This window comes from Prionailurus bengalensis, chromosome B4 (genome assembly GCF_016509475.1).
Source record: "Prionailurus bengalensis isolate Pbe53 chromosome B4, Fcat_Pben_1.1_paternal_pri, whole genome shotgun sequence".
Lineage (NCBI taxonomy): Eukaryota > Metazoa > Chordata > Mammalia > Carnivora > Felidae > Prionailurus > Prionailurus bengalensis.
In genome coordinates, this window is record NC_057358.1 from 11,422,640 (window position 1) to 11,445,671 (window position 23,032).

The 23,032-nt window shown below is 43.7% G+C and overlaps 1 protein-coding gene and 1 non-coding gene across 3 annotated transcripts in view; both read left to right on the forward strand.

Annotated features, from left to right (window-relative positions):
- CAMK1D (calcium/calmodulin dependent protein kinase ID) overlaps nt 1-23,032 on the forward strand; it is a 435,052-nt gene that overhangs the window by 69,797 nt on the left and 342,223 nt on the right. The gene's annotated exons all lie outside the window — the stretch shown is intronic.
- On the forward strand, nt 10,798-10,927 carry LOC122474180. Its single transcript, XR_006294861.1, has one exon. It is a non-coding gene; the product is annotated as a U6atac minor spliceosomal RNA (small nuclear RNA).

Here is a 23,032-nt window from a genome sequence, read left to right on the forward strand (position 1 = left end):
TTTTTCCTTCCCTTTCTTATGTGCATCTGTTGTGTTTCTTAATTTCCACATATGAGTGGAAATCATATGATATTTATCTTCTCTGACTTATTTCACTTAGCCTAATATACTCTACTTCCATCCACGTTGTTGCCAATGGCAAGATTTCATTCTTTTTGATTGCCAGGTAGTAATCCATTGTATATATAAACCACATCTTCTTTATTCATCAGTCGATGGGCATATGAGCTCTTTCCATAATTCGGCTATTGTTGATAGTTCTTTTTTAAAAATTTTTTAATATTTGTATTTATTTTTGAGACAGAGACAGAGCATGAACAGGGGAGAGGCAGAGAAAGAGAGGGAGACACAGAATCCGAAGCAGGCTCCAGGCTCCGAGCTGTCAGCACAGAGCCTGACGTGGGGCTCGAACTCATGGAGTGTGAGATCATGACCTGAGCCGAAGTTGGACGCTCAGCCGACTGAGCCACCCAGGCGCCCCCGTTGATAGTTCTTTTAGCCCTTTTGGATACATGTATGTATATGTTTTTTTAGTTGGTTTGTTTAATTTGTGTGACAAGAGCCAAAATCCTCCCCCAGCCCCAGTCTAAACTTTATATATCCTACTCAAAGACAGTAACTAAAACCCTCCCATCACCTGAGAAGCACTTGATAAAACTCTGTCTCAGTAAAGTCTCCAGAGCACAGAATGGATTGGAAATTGTATAAAATGAATTTTATTGCACACAAAGATAAAAAAAAATGGAAATCCCAAATTTATTTTTAAATTTATGAACAAGAATCTCTTTGAGGGGCTCCTGGGTGGCTTAGTTAAGCATCCGACTTTGGCTCCGGTCATGATCTCACACTCCATGAGTTTGAGCCCTGCATCAGGCTCTGTGCCGACAGCTTGGAGCCTGGAGCCTGCTTCAGATTCTGTGTCTCTCTTTCTCTCTGTCTCTGGCCCTTCCCCATTTGTGCTCTGTCTCTCTCAAAAATATAATAAAACATAAAAAAATTTAAAAAAGAATCTCTTTGATGAAATAAAATTGCAGCAGTAATAATTCTTCCGATCTTATAAATGAATTAGAATGGACCAAAACTCAATACCATTTAAACCATAGGCTCAAAGGGTTATTCTAGGAGTTCGCTTTCTTAAAACTTTGGTTCCCCTTAAACATTATACAAAAATGGAACTTCATTTTCCTAATGGCTTAATTCATTTGGACCTGCAAAGCCCTTCCGGTCATAGTCACCTTGTGTTTGCCCCACCAGAACTTGAATATTGACCATCAGGGTTTTCATTTGTGTAAAGTCTAATCATTCTGCTCTTTCATTTATTTATTTTTAAAGATTTTATTTTTAAGTAATCTATACATCCAATGTGGGGTTCAAACTCAGAACCTGGAGATCAAGAGTTGCTTGCTGCACTGACTGAGCCAGCCAGGCCCCACCGCACCGCGCACCCCGCGCCCCACCCCCCCCCATTCTGTTCTTTTAGATTGTGGAAGTTTATACGTGGAGTGTTTTTCTCTTCTTTTGTTTTCTTTTCTAACAAGGAAAAGAAAAAAAGGGGGCACCTGGGTGGCTCAGTTGGTTAAACATCTGACTTTGGCTTAGGTCATGAAGTCACATTCTGTGGGTTCAAGCTCTGCATCAGGCTATGTGCTGTCAGCACAGAGCCTGCTTCGGATCTTCTGTCCCCTCTGTCTCCGCCCTTCCCCGACTTGAGCTCACTTGTCTCTCTCAAAAATAAACATTAAAAAAAAAAAAAGCAAAAAAAAAAAAAAAAGATCAAAAAGGAACATTGAGCCATTGTTGAGCATTTTGGGAAAAGTGAAAATCTGTTCCCTGTATTTCATTTACAACGAGAAGCAAGTTAGAAGCAAGCACCCGTGATTCTGCTGGGAGAGGAGGTGGTGATGGCAGATTCTAGGCTGAGTTCTGAGGAAGGAGAGGTATTTCTTTGCCTCCTTTCCACCTTCCCTTTTTCTCTCAGTTCCTTTCTTAGTCTCCTCTTTCAGTATTTCTCTCCTTTCTCATCCTTCCCTTCAATTGTTAGCCATTTTCTTTTACTCCCTTTATATATTAGCTCACAGCAGTTGAGAAAAAGTGACACCCCTTTCAGAGAGATCTATTTTGTTAAGGACTCTGGACAACAGATCCAAAGAAATTAACCCTCAATAGTGAAACTTTGGCTTCGGTTGGAGGGGCACTTATGAACTGAAAGTCTTCTCAGGAATTGTCTGTTTATAAGATCTGTTCACTATTTATGGGACAGAGATGACGGATGCCCACTGTGGGCCAGGTGCTGCCGTTAAACACACAGATGGATAAATGTTGTTGCTCACGGTTTTGAGGGCTCTGCAATGGCAGGGGAGGGGGCAGACAAGCATGGAAATTAGTAGTCACCGTATAGTCTTGTAATTGCCTTCATGGAGGCAGGAACCACGCGTTGCGCCTGCGTGATTGGGTGTGAGAACAACCATGGAAGCATCCATTCCCTGGTCTCAGAGACTTTAAGGAGGGGAATTTTCGAAATAAGGTAATGTGAGTTCTGTAATGAAACCATCCTGGGGGTTTGAACTCTTTACGACTCCCGTTTGGTTAGGCCTAGTTTCGATTCTGCCATTTTTGTTTCAACTTCCTTTCTTCACCTTACTTTCGTCTGTTATCCCGCTGGCTCCTACGTCCGCTTTGCTGTCCCCAGTGTGAGACGCGGAGCTCAGAAACCTGGGCCAGAAAGGGGAAGATGGGCTTGGGCTGCAGGGTTGACAGCTTTTTCCTTTGGGTATTTAAAGTATCATCATCTTATAATGTCACACACATTTTTAGACAGGAGACTGTCCCAAGATCTTTTCTTTTCCTGGCTTGCTGTTTACAGTTGTCACATCTGCCCTGTCTGCAGTAATAACAAGAAGAAGAAAGACTCCCAGTCTTTTTAATGTAAAAGCCGTGAACTGTGCCTTTGACAACTGCAGAAAGTGTTCGCACCACTTTATTTTATTGTTGGTATAACTTTTAATTGCCTTCTTTGTCTTCGTGCCTTTCCTGTTGTTTTCTGGAACGAAGTGAACAACGTTTTCAAAGTCAGTTCAGAGGTGAACTAATGGTATAGCCATAAGAGCAGATATAGGCATGTTGGCAGTTGGCGAATGTCAAATCCTGATTTTAACGATAATAAATTTGGGGGAGGAACGAGAAGCTCTCAACTAGTCAAAGGAAGATCCTGTGTGGGAGAGGCTCCTGTCCTTCATACAGAGCAGTGTTCATTTCTGTTGCAGTAGGAAATATGGCTTCTTTGCCTCCATTGTTACCTTTATCATTCCGCCTGCTTGTCCCTGAGGAACCTCAGCTTTTACAAGTAGGGATAGGAGCCACGTTATAAATCCTTTCTCTTCTTGTAATCAAAGCCCTGTGTGGCAACCTCCATGCCAGGAATCACCGAACCCTTTGGATTTAGACCACTCAGTCCACACTGATCTGGTTTTTAGGCTTCCTTTCCTCCATGCCTTCAGGTGCTATGTATGCTGTATCTTCGTTTGACTTTGGCGTCTGTTGAGAATTCTGGCTTCTGCAATGAATGTATTCCTGTTGGGATAATTGGATGAATGGATGGGTTGGGGGGGCGGTTTAGAACAGAGCTGAGCACCACCCCAACAGGACGTTTCCCCACTTCATCCTAAGACACCTCCCTTTTTCTGGGATCAGTTGTTTGAATCTGAGTTGTTTTGGTCTTGTGCCTTATTTTAGCTTTGATGGCACAATATTAAAGAAGTTATCGTCTTATTCAACGTCGTTGTCAGTACCGACAGTAGTGAAGATACTGGAAGGTTGACTGCATTCTCCTTTATTTCCTGTGTGTGTGTGTGTGTGTGTGTGTGTGTGGACATTTCTGCAGAAGGTCACCCAGAGCCCTTAAAGGGAATGACTGGCAGCTTTCTGTCCTGTCATGAGGAGAGGCTGAGTGGGCAGCCTCAGGCCTCTGATGCCCCCTGGGCAGCCTCCAGATAGTTTTCTAGATGAGAAATTGCAGAACTACCTGGATTTCTTGCCCAGGTGTGTTTGGGGGAGAGAGTTAGACAGCATGTAGATGATTTGAATTTTGCACGAGGAGAACACAGTCAAAGATTTTTTTGACATCAGACTTTTTTTTTTTTTTTTTTTTGCCTCTGGGGCAGATGTTATTTTCTCTTTTACTTTTGGTTTTTATTCTTCTGTAGTATTTTTAAAGACAACCGTGAGAAGGAATTACCCCTGGACCTTTTCTCTCACTGAAAAACATTAGTTGTGACTCTGAGGAAATGGCATGTGGCCATAAGGACAGGGTATGGCAGAATCATCCAAAATGCTGACTGCCTCCCTCAGGGCTCTGTGGGCTTGGCAGTTTTCTTAAACTCTGTGCCCCACTCACTTCATCTACATGATGGAGACAATAATCTCTTTGGATGTTGTGATTAACTGAGGTCACTCTTGTCAAATGCTTAGAATAGTCCCTGGTGTGTGGTCTTTTTTTTTTTTTTTTTTTTTTTTTTTGAGAGAGTGTGTGTGCATGTAGGGGAGGGGCAGAGAGAGAGAATGAATCTTAAGCACTTAAGAATCTCCATACCTGACTTGGAGCTTGATCTCATGACAGTGAGATCATGACCTGAGTGAAATCAAGAGTCGGATGCTTAACCGACTGAGCCACCCAGGCGCTCCACAGTCCCTGGAACTTAGTAAGCAGTTCATGGTTATTATGTATGATTATACACTAATTCTGTTAGGTCATATTATTACATTATGAAAGAATCGAGTTTCTTGGTACAGTGATGTGGTCTTAGAAACTAGGAACAAATGTCCGCCCAGGCCAATGTTTAATGACTGTTTGGCCATGACTTGGTCATTTGGATCAGAGAAGGCCAGCGTAGCAACTTTTTTCATGAAAGTTCAGTTTGCCACACTCATCGGGAGTCTACGGAGCCCCTCGAAAGCTGAGTGGGCAGAGCCCGAGAGCCCTTGAGTAGCTCCTCTGGTGTAGAGGATATAAAACATGGCAAATGGTCTTTTGTGGAGCATTAGGGGACGGACACCTGACTATTAACCAGCCCCACCATTAACTAGCTGTGTGTGCTCAGGGTCAGACCAGCTGTTCATTCGTTCGTTTGTTCATTCATTTATTCATTCATTCAGTTCACTCCATTTGTAAATAGTGCTAAGATATTTTGAAGTAAATTAAAGACCTCTTATTGCAGAATTTCACAGTAACCAAGACATGGAAGTAATGTAAATGTCTGTCAACATGTGATTGGATATATAAGATGCGGTGTATATGCTCAGTGGAGTATTTATTATTCAGCCACGAGAAAGAAGGAAATCCTGCCGTTTGTAACAATGTGGACGGACCTCGAGGGCATTATGCTAAGTGAGATAAGTCAGACAGAGAAAGACAAGTAACGTAGGATATGACTTACACATGGAGTCTAAAAAAGCCGAACTTGTAGAAGCAGAGCGTAGTGTGGTGGTTCCCAGGGCCATGGGGTGAGAGGATTAGGGAGATGTTGGTCAAAGGACTCAAACTTTCACTTAGAAGATGAATAAGTTCTGGGGAATCTAACGCACAGCATGGTGATGAGAGTGAGTGCTCTATATTATGTACTTGAAAGTTGCTGAGAGACTAGGTCATAAATGTTCTCAGCACATAAAGCAGGGGTAATTATGTGACACAGTGAGGGTGTCAGCTGACAGGACGGTGGTGATCATATTGCAGCAACTAAGTGTACCAAATCAACACATTGTACACCGTAAACTTAGCGTCATAGGTCAGTTATATCTCAATTTAAAAAAAAAAGATATCTTGACATTCCACCCCTCCTAGAATAAGGCTTTCCATCCCTCCCAGACCCCCAGGAAAGAAAGGAAGGAAAAAAGGAAGAAAAGAAATTTCTCCATGTAACCAAAATAACATTGCCATTACTAATGTAATTAATAATACGTCTTTAATATTTGCTAACATCAGTTCACATTCAGGTTTCCCCAGGTATGGTCAGGTCATACACTGAATTTATGTTATCACAGTCGCTTCATATGGGGGGCGGGGGGTGAGGGGTGGTACTGACTAAATGGTCTCCAGGCTCAGTGTTCGTGTTTTAATACCTTTAACCAAGTGCTGCTCTGATTCGGTTCATTTCTCTCTTGTTCCTGGAGAAGGAGGATTCGCAATGTATAGACACCAGCTATGGCTCTCAGCATGACCAGGTGGAAATGTGGAAAGTATTTGGCCCATGGAATCAGTGGAGACGGTCAGGGGTGTGTCACACTGGGTTGGGCAGACCCAGCCCTCATGCTGGTTACATAGGGGAGACAGTTTTCGGCCCCAGACTGGCTTGCATTTGATGTGCTCCCTAAATGTTCATAATGCCGTTTACTGGTAAGAGGAAGACTTGTGCCGTCCTTCTGATTCCCTTTTGTTTTGTTACCTGAGACTCTCGTGTTTTATTCAGGGAGACTAAATGCTGATCTCTCAGATTACCTGTCTAGGGAAAGTCCCATTGTTCCAGAACAAAAGAGTGAAAAAGTCATGTAGTGAGAGCCTAGCTCCCATCTCAGATCTCAGGTGCTGCAGCGTCAGGGGTCACTGGCCTGTTGGCACATTCTCTGCATTGTGTGGGTGTCCCGGTGAAGCCACTTCTCAGCTTCTTAGTGCCCCCCCCCAAACTTCCCTGGGGCCACTGTGTTATGTGTGTGAGCTCTGAGAGCCGATGGTCTGAACCAGTTGAGAAGTAGGGTTGAGGGGTCAGGCAAGTAGAGGCCAGAATGAGAACTCTTGTGGATAAAAGAGGAATTGGCTGCAGTGTGTGCCGATAAAGAGCTTAATTCTGAACCTGCAAATCAGGCGGCAGTGCCCACTGCGGGCCTCCTCCCCAGGCCTAAGGGAGAGAAGCTGTAGGTGTGCTTCCAGAAGGCTCCCAGGGATGGAGGGAGAAGGGGCTGAGCATCCAACCCTTCTTCCTGCCCTGGGGAGGAGGGTGCGAGAGGGGACACAGGGAGCTACAGCCACAGACAAAGGGACACCCCTTACAGTTAGCTTCCTCTTGGGACCGACTGTCATGGGTGCCTTGTAGGCTCCTTCCCTCTGCCTTGGCTCTACAGACTAATTAATAGAGGAGAGAGAGAAATGAGACAAGTTCTGATAATAGTATTGTTCAATAAATACTTCCATTCATATGATATGCACTCCCTGAATAGATAAATCTTAAAAAAAATTCAACTTCAAAATTTCCCCCAAACTCTGGATATTTGTGGCATGAATGAATGCACCAATCACTTGTTCGCATTTGGGAGACTCAGGATGGCTGTGTGTGTGTGTGTGTGTGTGTGTGTGTGTGTGTGTGTGTGTGTGTGTGTTGGGAAGGAAGTAGAGAGGAAGTGGGTTGGAGAGCCAAGGCTTTCTGAAATATTTATTACCTACAGGAATTCCAAGCTTCTCTGAAGGGTGTCCTGAGTGTCCCAGAAGTCAGCTCCTCTGACTGACAGCCTTCTGCCCCTGTGTCCCAGGGCTGAGACGTTGGGGACTTGACCTAGCACTTGTTTTAGGAGCCCCCTCTTTCCCAAGTGACCAGCAGTCCCCTCATGGAGGGAGATGAGCCATCCAGGTCCCAAGAAGTTGGTATGATAGGCAAGGAGGAACCAGCGGCCGGTAGACCAGGTGGATTGGGTAGGCAGATGGATTGGGTAGGTACCTTATAAGGTACCTCTTACAAGGTATGGAAACCGTACTTTGTGGTCGGGTATGTTCCGAGAGCCAAGTATGGAGCAGGACAACAACCTTCGTTCAAATTAATGGAGCAGAAGAATGCATTACATTTTACGGACTTTAAAAATTTGTAATAAAACATATGTAACAAAACATTACTATTTTAGCCACTTAGGTGTGCAGTTCAGTGACATTAAATACATTCGCAGTGGGCCACCGCCGTCTATCTCCAGGACAATTTCATCTTTCCCAATTGGAACTGCATCCACTAACCACCCCGGGAAACCACCACTGTACTTTCTGTCTATGAATTAGACTACTCTAGGCACCTCACATAAGTGGAATCATGCAGTTCTTGTCTTTCTGTGACTGGCTTATTTCGCTCAGCATAATGTCTGCAAGGTTGATCCATGATGTGCCAGGCATCAGAATTTCTTTCCTTTTTTTTTAATTTTTTTTATTTTTTAATGTTTATTTTTGAGAGAGACAGAGACAGAGACAGAGTATGAGCAGGGGAGGGGCAGAGAGAGGAGACACAGAATCCGAAGCAGAGTCCAGGCTCCGAGCTGTCAGCACGGAGCCCCATGTGGGGCTTGAACCCACGAACTGTGAGATCATGACCTGAGCCGAAGTTGGACGCTTAACCTACTGAGCCACCCAGGCACCCCAGAATTTCTTTCCTTTTTAAGACTGAATAATATCCCATTGTGTGGATATGTCCCATTTTGTTTATCCATTCATTTGTTAATGGACGCTTGTGTTGTTTCCACCTTTTGGGTTTTGGGATTAATGCTGATATGAACATTGATGTACAGATATCTATTGGCATTACATCTTTTCAAAATAAACTTTTTTTTTTTAGAAATACAATATATACATTACGTTTTTGGTGACTACAAAATATATCTAACTCATTTGGAACCTGAATTTGTTATTCAATACCCCTAAAGTTTTAAATGTATGACTGTAGTGCATTTTATTATTGAGCCGTGCCTCTTTTGTCCTGAGTTGTTAGTTTTTGTGCACCCAGTTATGTATTTAATCTTGTTAGATCTAGTTCACCAACTTAGCCTGTCATGACCTTTTAGAATTCTGAGTCTTTCATCTAGTTTAATTTTGGGTCATTCACAAATCTGATCATATGTCCTCTATCTCTGTACAAGTCTTGGGTGCTGCTGGAAACCTCTCGCTGCCTCCCTTCTGGTTGGCTTTTCTCTGGGCATTGCTGTGCTGTCATATACCCATTTATCCAGCTTTCCTCACCGCTGGTTTGTAAGGAAACACGTCCCCCTCTGCCACGTATGTCTGCACATTTTCATGCCGTAACAGTCTCCAGACTTACTGAGAATGGGACTACACCAGACTGGTCAGTCATACTCTGGTGTTGTTTGGGAATGGTAGCCACCAGCATGTTGTAGGTGAGGGGGAATGAGCTGTTCTCTTACAACCTCACGAGCAGGTTATAATGAAAGCAAGTTTCAGAACCAATTCGACATTGGACCCTGAAACAAATGGGTATTAGCAATCAGGCAGAGTCTAGTCCGTATGTCCTGTTCTGTCACCTGAAGTCTCAGCTCTGTGTCCTGTTAGGTGCTCTGAACACCACTTGGGATGAAGGGTGGTGGGATGAAACCAGTGGCTGGACCATTTGGGATCAAGTCTAAGGATACAGGCTAAGGGCCTTGTCGGATGGAGCCTTATACCCTATCTATTCAAGGATAGAGACTGTCTAAACTATTTTACCCCGTTCTTGATGTGCATCACGCTAATTAACAAATCACCGATTTCATCAAGGAAAAAAAATCGTTCCTCACATTCATTCTTCTAGTTAGTAGAGGATTTGATCTTACTCAAATGTACGTAACAGAAGGGGTTCTAGTGGGGCACTTTTGGAGTGAGGACTGTTTGGTCTGGATGCTAGCTGATCCGCTCAGGATGCTGAGATATAATTTACCTATAGTAAAAATAACAAATCTCAGAATTTTTAAGCCCCTGTAAGGACCACCTAGATCAAGATGTAGAATGTTTCCAGAACCCTCCAAGGCTCCCTGGTATCCTTTTTCCCCAGTGAGAAGAATGCCCCTCCTTCTCCAAGGTAATCACTCTTCTGACTACTGTCACCATAAATTAGTTTTTCCTGATTTGAATTCCATATGCATGGAATCCTACTTAAGTTTTGTGAGATTCCTTCATGCTGTGTAAATTGTTCATTTTCTTTCACTGCTGTGTACTATTCCATTGTATGAAATGTAGATAGCCGTTCTACACCTGGTAGATGTTTGATCACTTCCAGCTTGGGGCTGTAGTGAATAAGGCAGCTAAAAACATTCTTGTGCATATCTTTGGTGGACGGAGTAGGAGTTATTGATTAAGGTAACTAACTGTCCCTAGAATTGGTTTATATTCACGCACACAGAGAGGATATCATATTTTCCATGACACATGGTTTTAGAGTATATTAAAGGGATCATACAAAACTACATATACAAACAAAGGAGCATAGTCTCGTAAAGTATGTGCTGGAACAAAAGCACATCATTGCTTTTTGTGTTCCTTGACTATAATAAATATTCTAAGCCACAGAGTCAATTTCCTGGGAGCCGAGATTCTCATGTGAAAGTATGCTGTTTCCTTGTGGCTTCTCTAGAAGGAGTGGGAAAAGGACCTTTTCATTAATTCTGCAAGTACGCATCATTCTCTAATTTTAGATTGTCATTGTGAAAAAAGCCATGGATTACTAAAAACTCTTGAGAATATCAACTACTTTTGGGGGGTCCCCTGCATTGGAATGAATAAGATTCTTAAATATTCATTTATGTTTTTCTTTCCATGTCATTTTGGGTATTGTGATGAAAATAAACTATTTGCTGCTGATTTAGAATCCCTGAATACTCTTATAAAAATTTAATTCCACCCATATTAACTAAGCTTTCAAGGCTTTTTCAGAGGGCCTGTTTTCCTCTAATAGATTACTAGAGGGAAAATCTTTTAGCCTAGAAAATTGATGGATGGAAGTAGAACATGGAAACTGAACTCCAGCCACCAATGGGGATGCTGCATTGATTTAAAATTGAAAAGGGTCTGTGTTTTATGAAAGTGAAGAATTAGGTTAGCAGTCCCCTTGACAAGAATGCAAAAAACTCTAATGGTCTGTAGCACATGCATACATTTAAGGTATCACCACCTCTTCATAGCACCTAAAAACATTTTTTTCAACAACCCTACGGTGTGTTAAACATTACAGATGTCCTGTTCCGGGAGTCTTTCCTACACACACACCGCTGCACGTGTACTGAGATGACACTTGTACAAGGTTAGCGTTGAAGCTTTGTGTGTAACACCAGAACACCAGAAGCCACCAGATGTACGTCCGTCTATAAGGGAGGGGCCGAAGGGTGGTGTATGTGTGCAGCGGATGCTGTGTGGTTGTTAGAAGAGAGCGATGACGTATGTCCTGATGTGGACTGATGTCCAGGTACATTGCCATGTGAAAGAAACAAGGTGGAGGCCAGCGTAAAGACTGTGCTACCTTTATGTAAGAAAGGTAGAGATATAGGGGAATTTACTTATATTTGCATAGAGAAAGACTGGAAAGATAAACAAGACATAAATAGAAATGGGATCTGTAGCAGTCAACGGGATACGTAAGGGTTGGGAGTAGGCATAGAAATGGCTCCTTCTGCATAGATCTGTTTATCTTGTGTTGACTTTTGGAATCATGCAGAAGACAACCAACTCACAAAAATGAATCTGATCAGGCACGCTCTTGACATTGAACTAGACCAAGAGCACGTGGCAGAAAGTGAAGCTGGTTGAATGCATCACGAAAGGGTGAGATCATACACTCCATTTCCTTTCTCAGATGCTCTCAAGTTCAGCCACTCAGTCACGGGTGCTTATTGAACCGGTCTGCCAGTCTGATGTGCCAGCCACTATCTTAGGTGGTGTCGGTGGGAGCCTTAAGGTCCAAGCTTTCCTGGAGCTGCCTGAAGGGGCAGACAACAAGGAGATGACCAGTGAGGGAGAGAAGACTCCCACTGGTAGGCCCGGGGAAGGAGGTGAGGGCAGCCTCTGTTGGGGTCACAAGGGAGGATAATTGCTGATCTATATTCCTGCATGTTCAAGGCTTGTTGGTGGGCAGTATTTTTGTACATAAGATAAGAAAGTGGGGTAAATTCTCATTTTTATTCTTGCACTACAGCAGTCAGGATGTCATTTTACCATAGTCTCATTACCTCTTTAGTTAAATTTCAAATAAAGAAATAAACACATTATAGCAGTCATGGGTCCCCCAGTGTACTACTGTGTGGGCAGGAGGCCAGAATTTAGGTGAATAAAGAAAAAGTTGATTTGACCATTATAGTTTTGTTTTCACAATGGTGGGGTTATGTTGGGGATCATGTTATCTCCATGATTTGTGACTATAACCATAGGTTATTGAACAGACAAGATATTACTCTGACTAGCCTGCTATTTATTTATTTTTCCATTCAGAAAGCAGTTAAGGGGCGCCTGGGTGGCTCAGTCGGTTAAGCGGCCGACTTTGGCTCAGGTCATGATCTTGTGGTCTGTGAGTTCGAGCCCCGTGTCGGGCTCTGTGCTGACAGCTCAGAGCCTGGAGCCTGTTTCAGATTCTGTGTCTCCCTCTCTCTGACCCTCCCCTGTTCATGCTCTGTCTCTCCCTGTCTCAAAAATAAATAAAACGTTAAAAAAATTTGAAAAGAAAGCAGTTAAATGTAAATTTTCCCTATACAGGGACATATGAGCTATAGAAAATTGAACCCTCCCCCACCACGGTCTTCATGTTCTAGTATCTTCATGACAATTATTTTCTGAAAATACTATGATGTTTCCACAGTAGATGAGGTAGATATTTGAAACATTTCTCTGCTGTTTATTATTTTTTTCTCATTCTGGTCTTTTACTGGCATATTTCTCTTTCAGAGTTTCTAAAGCAGATGAAATATTAATACGGTTATTTTTTAAAGTTTTTACAACGACGTGATTTTTTAAAGGGAGAGATTTTTTTTCTCTCTGTTTCTTTCTGTTCCATTACATTTTGGTGAAGCTTGAGAAACAGAGATCAAAGGCCATAGGAAAATGTCATGGTCAAAGTGCTTCTCACCTCGCAGTTCCCCAGTGACTTAAACCTTGCTCAGATTTGACAGAATAACAACACAGACTGGCAGCCAGAGTTGGGAGTGTGGAATTTTCCTGGCAGCCAAATTCGAAAATGCAGATCTATCTGAAGCCAGCATATTCACAAACAGTCGTAGGTTCGTGAGTTAGTTAGGAAAGCACCAGAAATCAGATTTAAGAGGTGAAAAAAAAAAAAAGGAGAGTAATGCAGATCCTTATTTTATGAGCACAGCCAAGTGCTATCTACAGAACCGTAAGGAGAAGCTCAGGGGTCCCTGGGGTCCACTGTCATCCTAGGGGATGCACAAAAAGCTGAAGTTGATGATGGGGGCTTGCCTGCGTGTTTCCCTGTTGCCTATTGCTTGAGAGACGTGGGCCATCTTGGAGGGCTGGCCGTTTTGAGACTTGGCCAGTTCTCCTCTCTCTGGGAATCTCAGGGCGAACTAGCTAGGATGTGGTCTCTGCTTCTCTGTAGGTAAAGAGGAGAAGGAGTGACCACGTGAGCTCTTCTGCTCTGTCACCTGTCCTGGCCTTACAGGGATGTGTGACGTCACCGGGCTTGGCTGTGGGAGTCCCCGGAGCTGCTCCCTGATGGTGTGACTATTCTCATAGTCCATCACCAGCATAGCAAGGCCGGGAGGTGCATTAGGCAGCTTTGCTCCAGGGTAATGCAAGGAATCTGGGAACAGTAGGGGTATGTATCCGGTGCTCACACTAGGTTGTGTTTTCTTTCTGAAATTCATTTCCGGAGAGGAAATAAACACGGCAGGGATGCAAAGGTGAGAAAGGATGACAGAGCCAATGCTCTGATGCCTTTTGCTGTTTGGGGAGATGTTTGTAGAGTAAGCATATCCAAATGCTGTGCAGCAGCCTGTGAAATTTCTCATAATCTTTGGGCGTTCTCCCTCCATGACTCTGGCCTCCCCAACCTTCTCTTTTATTTATTTATTTATTTATTTATTTATTTATTTATTTCAAAAAATTTTTTAACGTTTATTTATTTTGAGACAGAGAGAGACAGAGCATGAACGGGGAGGGTCAGAGAGAGGGAGACACAGAATCCGAAACAGGTTCCAGGCTCTGAGCTGTCTGCACAGAGCCCGACGCTGGGCTTGAACTCACAAACCACGAGATCATGACCTGAGCCGAAGTCGGCCGCTCAACCGACTGAGCCACCCAGGCGCCCCCCCAACCTTCTCTTAAAAAAAAAAAAATTTTTTTTCACGTTGTATTTATTTTTGAGAGACAGACACAGAGCAGGAGCAGAGGAGGAGCAGAGAGAGGGGAGACACAGAATCCAAAGCAGGCTCCGGTCTCTGAGCTGTCAGCACAGAGCCCAATGCTGGGCTCAAACTCACAAACCACGAGATCATGACCTGAGCTGAAGTCGGATGCTTAACCGACCGAGCCACCCAGGCGCCCCTCCCTGCAAGCTTCTAATAGAAGCCCAGCCACATTGAGTGGAGATTGTGTTGCTTTGTCACAGCAACTGCGGAGGACGAAGTTTGTTGCTCATCACAGAAACCAAAGAACAGCTTTTCTTGGAAGCAACTCCTTGTTTTCTAAGCACACAGTAAACTATTCTCTGGTGTCCACTCTGCCTGAATATTCTCAGCCAACACTGCTTACATCTTCTGCTCACAGCACGATCCTTGGCTCTTTGGTGAGTCAGCGAAAGAAGACGAGTGTATGTTACAACAGTTTTAGCATTCTGCCAAAGCCCACATTCTGTTGATTTCATGAAAAATAAATGGATTCTTTTTTATGGGCATATTTTACTGAATTGACAGTTTGTACATCTAGCCTGTCAAGAGTTTTTTTAACCGTATTTGTGGGAGTGTCAAGGCAGTCCGACAGAATGGGTGTAAAATAGGATAGTCACGAGGACCACAAACACGGAGAGCTCATGTCTGTATATTGCGTTGGAGCTCATGACATGCACTTTCTGTGTCACTTGTGTTAGTCAACAGGAGATGGATTGGAGGACAGACCTAACAGGCTCTACCAGCCAGCTGGAGTCAAAGAGCTTTTATGTCTAACCAGCGAAGGTAATGGGGTCCTTTCATGTTGGTGAAAATAACCCAGAGGCCAGCACTTAACACCAGTGTGGACAAGGCACATTCGGAATGGGGTGGGAAGAAGTGGTGAGCATTACACCGGAGAAGGTACATCTCTTGGCAAAATTCTATTGAGCAAATGGCGGCTGAAATTCAGGTCAGCAGCAAACTTATTTCCTGCCTGATTGGGTTAGGGAAAGAAAATAAACTCTAACAAAGTATTATTTTGTTAATACTTGTATGTGTTTATCATATATAAATATTAATATAAATACTATTTATTTATGAATATATTTATATATGAATTATTTATATATGTTATATATGTGAATTATTTGTATATATATATAAATGTATCGTGTTGGTGCTTATTAGTATTTATTAGTAAATTTGGTCATATGTTTATATTCAGAAGTTGCCCTTTTTAAGTAAATAAAATTCATGATCTGCCATCACTTTTGTATCTCTGTCAACCAATTTTCTCATGTCTGAGGTTGCTACTGGCATTTTTGCTACCAAGTTCCTGGTGTACTCTTTTTTTCTTTTTTTTCTCACCCATGACTTGAAGTATGTGATTCAGATGCCAAGCTGGGCTCTGAAAACCTAGTTAAAACATATCTCAAAACAATAATAAAAGTCACTGGCTGTTTCCTATCTTCTTCCCATGATTACTGAATGACTAAGTGAGGAATTAACCTGATTGCTGTGTAGATACCCATAGCACAGGCCTGGGCAGATGGTGTTCAGTAAATTGGTATTTTCCCTCACCCTCAATAGTGCTTGTCTTTTCTTTCTTTCTTTCTTTTTTTTTAAGTAGGCTCTGCACTCAACATGGGGCTTGAACTCATGACCCTGAGATCAAAAGTCACATGCTGTACCAACTGAGCCAGCCATGCCCTTCAGTAGTGCTTTTCAGCCTTTCCCTGAGTATCCTCAACTGCAGAGAGCAGTAGACACATGAGCTCAGGCCCCTCTGGATGTTTCCCAGACTCCCATTGAGGAACACCAATGTTCTAGGAAGATGTGCCCTTGTAACCTTGTGGCTTCACTACTCCCTGGCACACATACTATAACTTGAGAAGGTTAGTGTTCATGGCTAATGTTCAACCTGGCAGAAGGGAGTGGTCAATATATTCGCCCCAAATATATTTTGTCGTGTTTGATATGCTTTGCAATTTGGCCACTTACATATGGTTTATAAGATAATTCCCTTAAGCATGTTGGATTCGACAGCACACCTGTTCTCCAGCCGTCCTGGACAGTGGGCAGGGAATCATTGTTCCTAAATTCTGCATTTGCACGTTCAGTGAAAATGTAGAAATCTGATGAGGACACACTCTTGAAGTACGTAGCATTCTGTGGATTTTAGTTACATGCAGAGATTTAATGGTGGATTTCCAACTGAAAAATAAGATAATGGGGCAGCATTTCTTTACTAACTCAGATAAATGAAAATAAAAGAAACCCTCCTTATCGGGCATTTCTGTAGCAGAATTATAGAATCTACTAATTATAGATGATTCTCAATTGCCCATGAGTTCGGGGGTTCATTTCATTTCTTGTAGATCATTTCAATTCTTTGATAATTGAAAATTTTTACTTTGGTGGTTAGTTCTTGTTTCTATGGAACCAATCTTATTTTAAAGCCAAATTTTGACAGAAGAGGTAACATTTTGAGCAATGTGGGTGTTACCCCATTGTTACAGGTGAAGAGACAGAGGTTCAGGAAGGCTAATGCAAGACCACTGAGTCATGGAGCTGGGCTGTAACTTCACCTCTCTGACTCAAGACTCATTCTCCGTCTCTCAAACTACTGCCTATCCACTGGTAGAAATATGGTAAAATGTCCTGAAAGATAGGAGGAGGCCTAAGAAAGGCTGACATAATCGTGAATCATCAATTCCTGAGTAACCAAGAATTGACAAATATTTGAGAGAGTTAGCTTTGGTTTCTTCATGCAAAAGTATTAATAAGTCTTATAAGGAACAAAGGAGGTAATGGATTAAAAATACTTTGGTAAGGGGTGCCTGGGTGGCTCACTCGGTTCAGCGGTCCGACTTCAGCTCAGGTCACGATCTCGTGGTTCGTAGGTTTGAGTCCCGTGTCAGGCTCTGTGTTGACAGCTCAGAGCCTGGATCCTGCTTCAAAGTCTCTGTCTCCCCCTCTCTGCCCCTCCCCCACTTGCACTCTGTCTCAAAAATAAACATTAAAAGACATTTATAAATACTTTGGTAAGTACAACTAGCTCTAAATATACAAAGGAAGACTATCCATTAAACCTCTGCCCTTTGAGAAGAATCTGTACCTGGGACTATACCCTTGGCCCTCCTGAGTCACAGGACGGACGCCATGGTAGCTCTGAAGGGCTGTGTACTCTAGCTGAGACTTCTCTGTGGTCCGGACAAATAATTGCCAAACAAAGCAACGAATTGAACGAGGATTGTCATGACCAGGAGCACATTTTATGGTTGACAATCTCTGCAACTTTCCTACTAAAGGCACACAAAGTTTTGATAACTCATTTTAAGGCAAACCAAGTCCTGTGTTCTCTCTTCGCCCCTTGAGAAACTTGCACATAAATATGCGCAGAGTAGGAGTGGAAAGATGGCCACCATATTTAACCATGTAGTAGATAGTAAGAGTTGGTGGTTGGGGGTCCACCCTCATGTTTTCTTGACAGTTGGAACTCTGGTTGTTGATGAATTGTTCCTTGAGCAATGTCTTAACCTAAATAGTGCAGTTACTTAATGTGGTGCCTAAACATTTTTACCTGTGTTAAAACTAATGAATTTGTCAGTTACACAAGGGCTACCAGTGACTTTTCTCTCATCACTGTTCATTTTCTGAGAACATTGGTTGAGACCGACTTTGTAATGCCCAGTATAGTAACTGGCACACCGAGGGATGATATATATATATGTGTGTGTGTGTGTGTGTGTGTGTGTGCGCGTGTGTATTTGTTGAATATACGAACTACAGAAGCATCTACCAGAAGCCAGGCTCAGTTTGTAGGAGCATCTGTGAGTAGGATGACCTCTTAATTGGTCTTTATTCACTCAAAGTTTATAAAATATGTTCTTCGGGTTTTTTAATGGAAATTTGATAGAGGTAATTGTAGAGGTAAATGTAAATGAAGTTTTTTTTAAAGTTTATTTTGAAAGAGAGAAAGAGCGTGCAGGGGAGGGGCAGAGAGAGGGAGAGAGAATCCCAAGCAGGCTCTGCATTGCCTGCTCAGAGCTTGATGTGGGGCTCAAATGTATGAACTGTGAGATCATGACCTGAGCCGAGATCACAACTAGAGCCGAAATCAAGAGTTGGATGCTTAACTGATTGAGCCATCCAGGTACCCCACTTTACATGAATAATAAATATATATATTATAAGGAATAATACAGAGATCCTGTATCCTTTTTAGTCAGTTTCCCCTAAAGGCAACATTTTATAAAAATATAACACCATATCACAGCCAGGATGTTGATGTTGACACAGTCCACCCATATCATTCATATGATCTACTGATTTTGTTCAGATATCTTTCTGAAGTGATTTTAAATGATGGAGTATGATTGGGGAGCCAAAATAGCCAGGTTGTAGGCTCTTGTGGCAAAGGTGCAACCAGGACTTTGTGAACATCTGTTGGGGTGAGGCCGGTTTCCAGCCTCAGAGGAGAGCACTGTGGGATGCCTAGGGGGTACCCCAGGGAGGAGAGGTTTTCCAGGCTCCAGCCTTGGGGCCCAGCACAGTAAGAGTCTATTTGGCAGCCCAGAGGAAGGAGGGAGCCTTGTCCTGCATTTTCCAGGGCTGAGGTGGCCACTGGTGGGTGCCCTTCCCGCCTGTGGCTTCCCTGCTCCAGCCACGAGGCGGGAACACGTGCTGTGGTTTAGGCTTACAGGGGCCCTAAGTCTGGTCTACACCCAAATCCCAGACCACACCCGCCCCCTTCTGAACCAGAATTTCCAGAAGGTTTGAGAATTAGCCTCAGTCTTTGTCATTCTTTCCTTTCGAGTGGTTGTTTTTCTTACTGGATTCAGGCAAGCAAATAATGAGATATTGGAGGGCTGATGGTCCCTCTTTTGATTCATTATTTTGCAGTCTCTTAACCAAATCTCATCTGCCCTTGAAGCCCGCACAGCATCGCCCTGGAAAGGTGGATCGTTAATGCTGATGGGAATGAAGTCAGTTTCTCCCTAGGGAGACATTTCCAGGGAATGAAGACCTGTGACTCCCATGCTGGGGGGTGGGGGGCGGGGGAGGCAGGGGTGAAAAGAAGGTGGTGGTGCCCATTATATTTCTGGGACTGTGGCCTTGTTTCTATTTAGGGGGAGAAAAACTGCCTAGCGTTTTTACACTCCGGAAATGAATCCAGCCTTCTAGGTTCGAAGAGGTTTCTCCCACCTCCCCTTTTCAGGCTTAAAAGTAGCTGGGTTCAGCCTGTATAAGTAGCTAACTCACAGTTAACTCTTCCCTCTGAGCCAGGCCTTCCCTTGGTGGTGGGCAGGCTGCTAGCAATATCATTACTGCTTTTGCGGGGCCAGAGCCAAGAAAGGCAACATTTGCATAATATTCCTTTATTTGGTTTGCCACCTTCTGCCATAGATCTGGAAAATAAAAGACACACCTTTTGCAGGAATTGCTAGCTCTTAAACAAATAACTGCATAACAACTGCTTACCATGTGGGAACCCTGAGCACTTTTCCAGGAAAAGCCAATATAATAAAATGCTTTGGCAAACGTGCCTGTACTATAATATTATTTAATAAGGTTTTAAGAATCCGGTTTTTAAATTTGCAGCTTCTGGAGAAAATAATGTTATATTTTACTTGGAGAACAATTTCGTTGAAATGACCCTTTCAAGGGATTTGGAAAATGCACATGTTCAATGATTCTTTTAAGCCTTTTTATATAATGGGTTCTCATAGAACCTTGTTATTCCTGGTGGATTTTTTTTTTCTCTGCTCTCACTTTTTTTTGTTGTTGTTGTTTACCAAGTTATTCTTCTTTTTAAGTATTGAACATTTTCTTCAGGGCATATTCTGATATTTAAGTAAATGCATGAATACCAGGAAGAAAGGATGGTGAATTTCTGCTTGATTGCTTTGGATTTTTCTTTGGATCCAAATGTTCACATATTAGGAAACAGCCAGATAATGAGGTTTTTCAGATAATCGTTGAATGTCCATTATTATATAAACACAGCTAGCCTTGAAGGCTACATTTGCCGCCCAGATTTCGTGGTGACTTTCTCGAATGCTTTTGAAAACTTTGACTTTCTGTATAGTATATGTAGGCTTGCTTTTGTAAATTAAAGAAAGTGTGTTCCCTCGTCCCCAACCCTTATATTATAAAGATTTGAAGAAGGATATAAAAATTGGCTCTCATCTCCAGACATAACCACTGTTAAACTCTGAAAATGTATTTTCCAGGTTTTTTCTAGGCATGGAGTTAACGCAGTTACTTTCCTATCATATATTGTTCCTTCCATTTGTCATTAAAGGACCTATCCTGGGCATTTTCTCATATTTGTAAGTCTTTCCCTCGGATCCTGTGTATGCCGTTCGAATCCCACGTGTGTGCCACGGCCCAGTACAGCCACCACCTCCATACTGACCAGGGCCCCGGGGTATGTGTGAGGGAGGGGGTCCCACTTGCCTTCCGGAAGTCACGGAAGTGCCATAATAATCCTCTCCTCTCTCTCTGCTCCCTCTCCTCTTTTTCCCCATGTGTGTTTTCCTGTGTTTATTTTTAGTTCTTTCTCACTTGCCGGTATCGATCGGAGGCTGGGGGCTAAGTGGCTGCTCTGTGACCATGGGTCCTCTGCCCACGAGGATGTCCACTGCAGGCTGCGGGGAGCCCGCTGGCTCGTCCTGGGAGGGGGGAGACCCTGCATCAGTGTGTGGGGTACACACGGGGGCGGCTGCCTTTAGGATTCTCAGTCACGTTTCCTTCTGGGCCTGAGATCATGTGTCCTCCTTGTTGACTGCTTACTGGAAACTGCACCTCCTAGAAGGTGGAGAACCCATATTTCAGTGGCTGGTGTGGGGCTGGCTTGGCCTAGGTGGTGACCGTGGGAAACGTGCCCTGGCTCTTTGACCAGAGCTTAGCAACCCAAAACCCGAGGCTCCTCGGGTCAAGAGCTAACCTGGCTGCCAGGTGCTGGCCAAGGGCCCTTTAGCTTGTAGGTTCCTGAGAATCGGGCAAGGCGGGGCCTGGAGCACCGCTCCCAAGGGCCTGGGTGCTCCAGCCATCTCCCCACCTGCCACGCGGGTCTCTGACTTCTTCCTTTATTGCTAGTGTAAAATAAGGACAGACATGTTGAAAAGGTGCGATTCTGAGCTTGACTGCAAGTCCCCATTTAACGTGAGCCCTTCTTATCCCCTCCTTTGTCAGGACAGATATTTTGGGTATGTAACTCAATTCACTGAGGGGTGAGGGCATGTTGAGACACAGACGGCATGCGATCCATGCCGTTTCCCATCACTGGTCTCTCTGTGTCTAAATTTGTCACATGCATTGATGGCGTAGGCCCCGGTGAGACCCGTGAGCCCCAGTGGTCTGTACACAACATCCCTGATGGCTTGCTCTCCTGGGTTCTTTGATTCTTTCCTTCCTGTGATTAAAAATCTTGCTTCTCCTCTTCTCACCTGAGCACACTTGTCTTCCTCCACGGAGGCCTCATGCAACTCTGTTCCACCTGCCTCCTGTCTCCTTCCTGCCTCCCTTCATTCCTGGGCTCAGTCTTACACTTAAAAAAAATTTTTTTTAAATGTTTATTTACTTTTGAGAGAGAGAGTGAGACAGAGTGTGAGTGAGGGAGGGGCAGAGCGAGAGGGAGACACAGAATCGGAAGCAGGCTCCAGGCTCTGAGCTGTCAGCACAGAGCCCGACGCGGGGCGCGAACCCACTGACTGTAAGATCATGACCTGAGCCGAAGTCAGATACTTAGCCGACTGAGCCACCCAGGTGCCTCTCAGTCTTACACTTTTTATGTGCAGCGTCCGTTTGCTCGTTCATTCACTCATTCACTCATTCATTCATTCATTCATTCAGTTTCTGTTGTGCCAGGCCCATTGCTTGAAGCTCAGTGCACAGTGATGTGCAGCACATTCCTGCCTCCCAGGAGCCTGCTGCTCATCACCTGGGAAGTCAGGTAAGCTGCTGCGTATCCAAGGTGGGGATCACGAGGGTCGACAGAAACACAGGGAAGCGGACATAAGTCTGTGCGGGAGTCAGGAAAGCCATGAGTGGGAGGTGACACCCCTTAAAGCGTCTGCAAGGCCAGAGTGTGGGGCAGAGGGAGGAGGTCGTGCGAGTAGAAGGAACAGGACGTGCAGAGGCTGGAGGCGTTAACAGTTGGCCTGTGTGTGAAATCCCTCCATGCGGAAATCAAGGTCAGAAGGTGTACTGGGAGACAGTAGGCTGTGGCCCCACCCGGAACGCCCTTGCTTATCAGAATGAAACAACAGTTAACACGTACGTGGCCCATGTTATGTGCCAGCCACTGAGCATTTTATAATCATCAATTCATTTAATCCTCATACCGACTCGAAGAGGTAGGGACCATTATTCTCTCCATTTTACAGATGAAAATCTGAGGCCAGAGAGTTTGAGATTTAGAGAAGGTCTTCCAGACAGCAGGGTGGAGCTGGGCTTTGAGCTGGGGAATCTGCTGTGTGTGGCCAGATGGCCCAGAGCCAGCTCTCCTAATGGCCCAGTGGCCACCTCTCACACTCCAGAGCAGGACTTCATCATGCTGGCCTTAAGGAATGACAGAAAGGGGTTAACTGGTGGGGAAAAGGATCTGAAATTTGTACAGAGAGTTCTTTATCTTTAGAGACAGATGGAGATTCGATCCAGGAAGGCTGCGTAGAAGTCCCTGCAGTTTTTGTGTGGGAATTTGGTGCAACAGTCTCTTAGAATTGCTTTCTCAGAATTATATATACTGAAAAGGCAGTTCTGGGACCTATTTTTAACCGAATGTTAGTTTATAAGGAAACATGCCCTGTATGCTGATAGAATTTGATGTTCAAAGTAAGTAATCAATATGTTCATGTGATTTCAAGTATTTTGCTATAAGTAAAAGTAAGTTTTTTAAATTGGACACTTTTTGTAAGTCCCTTTGGAC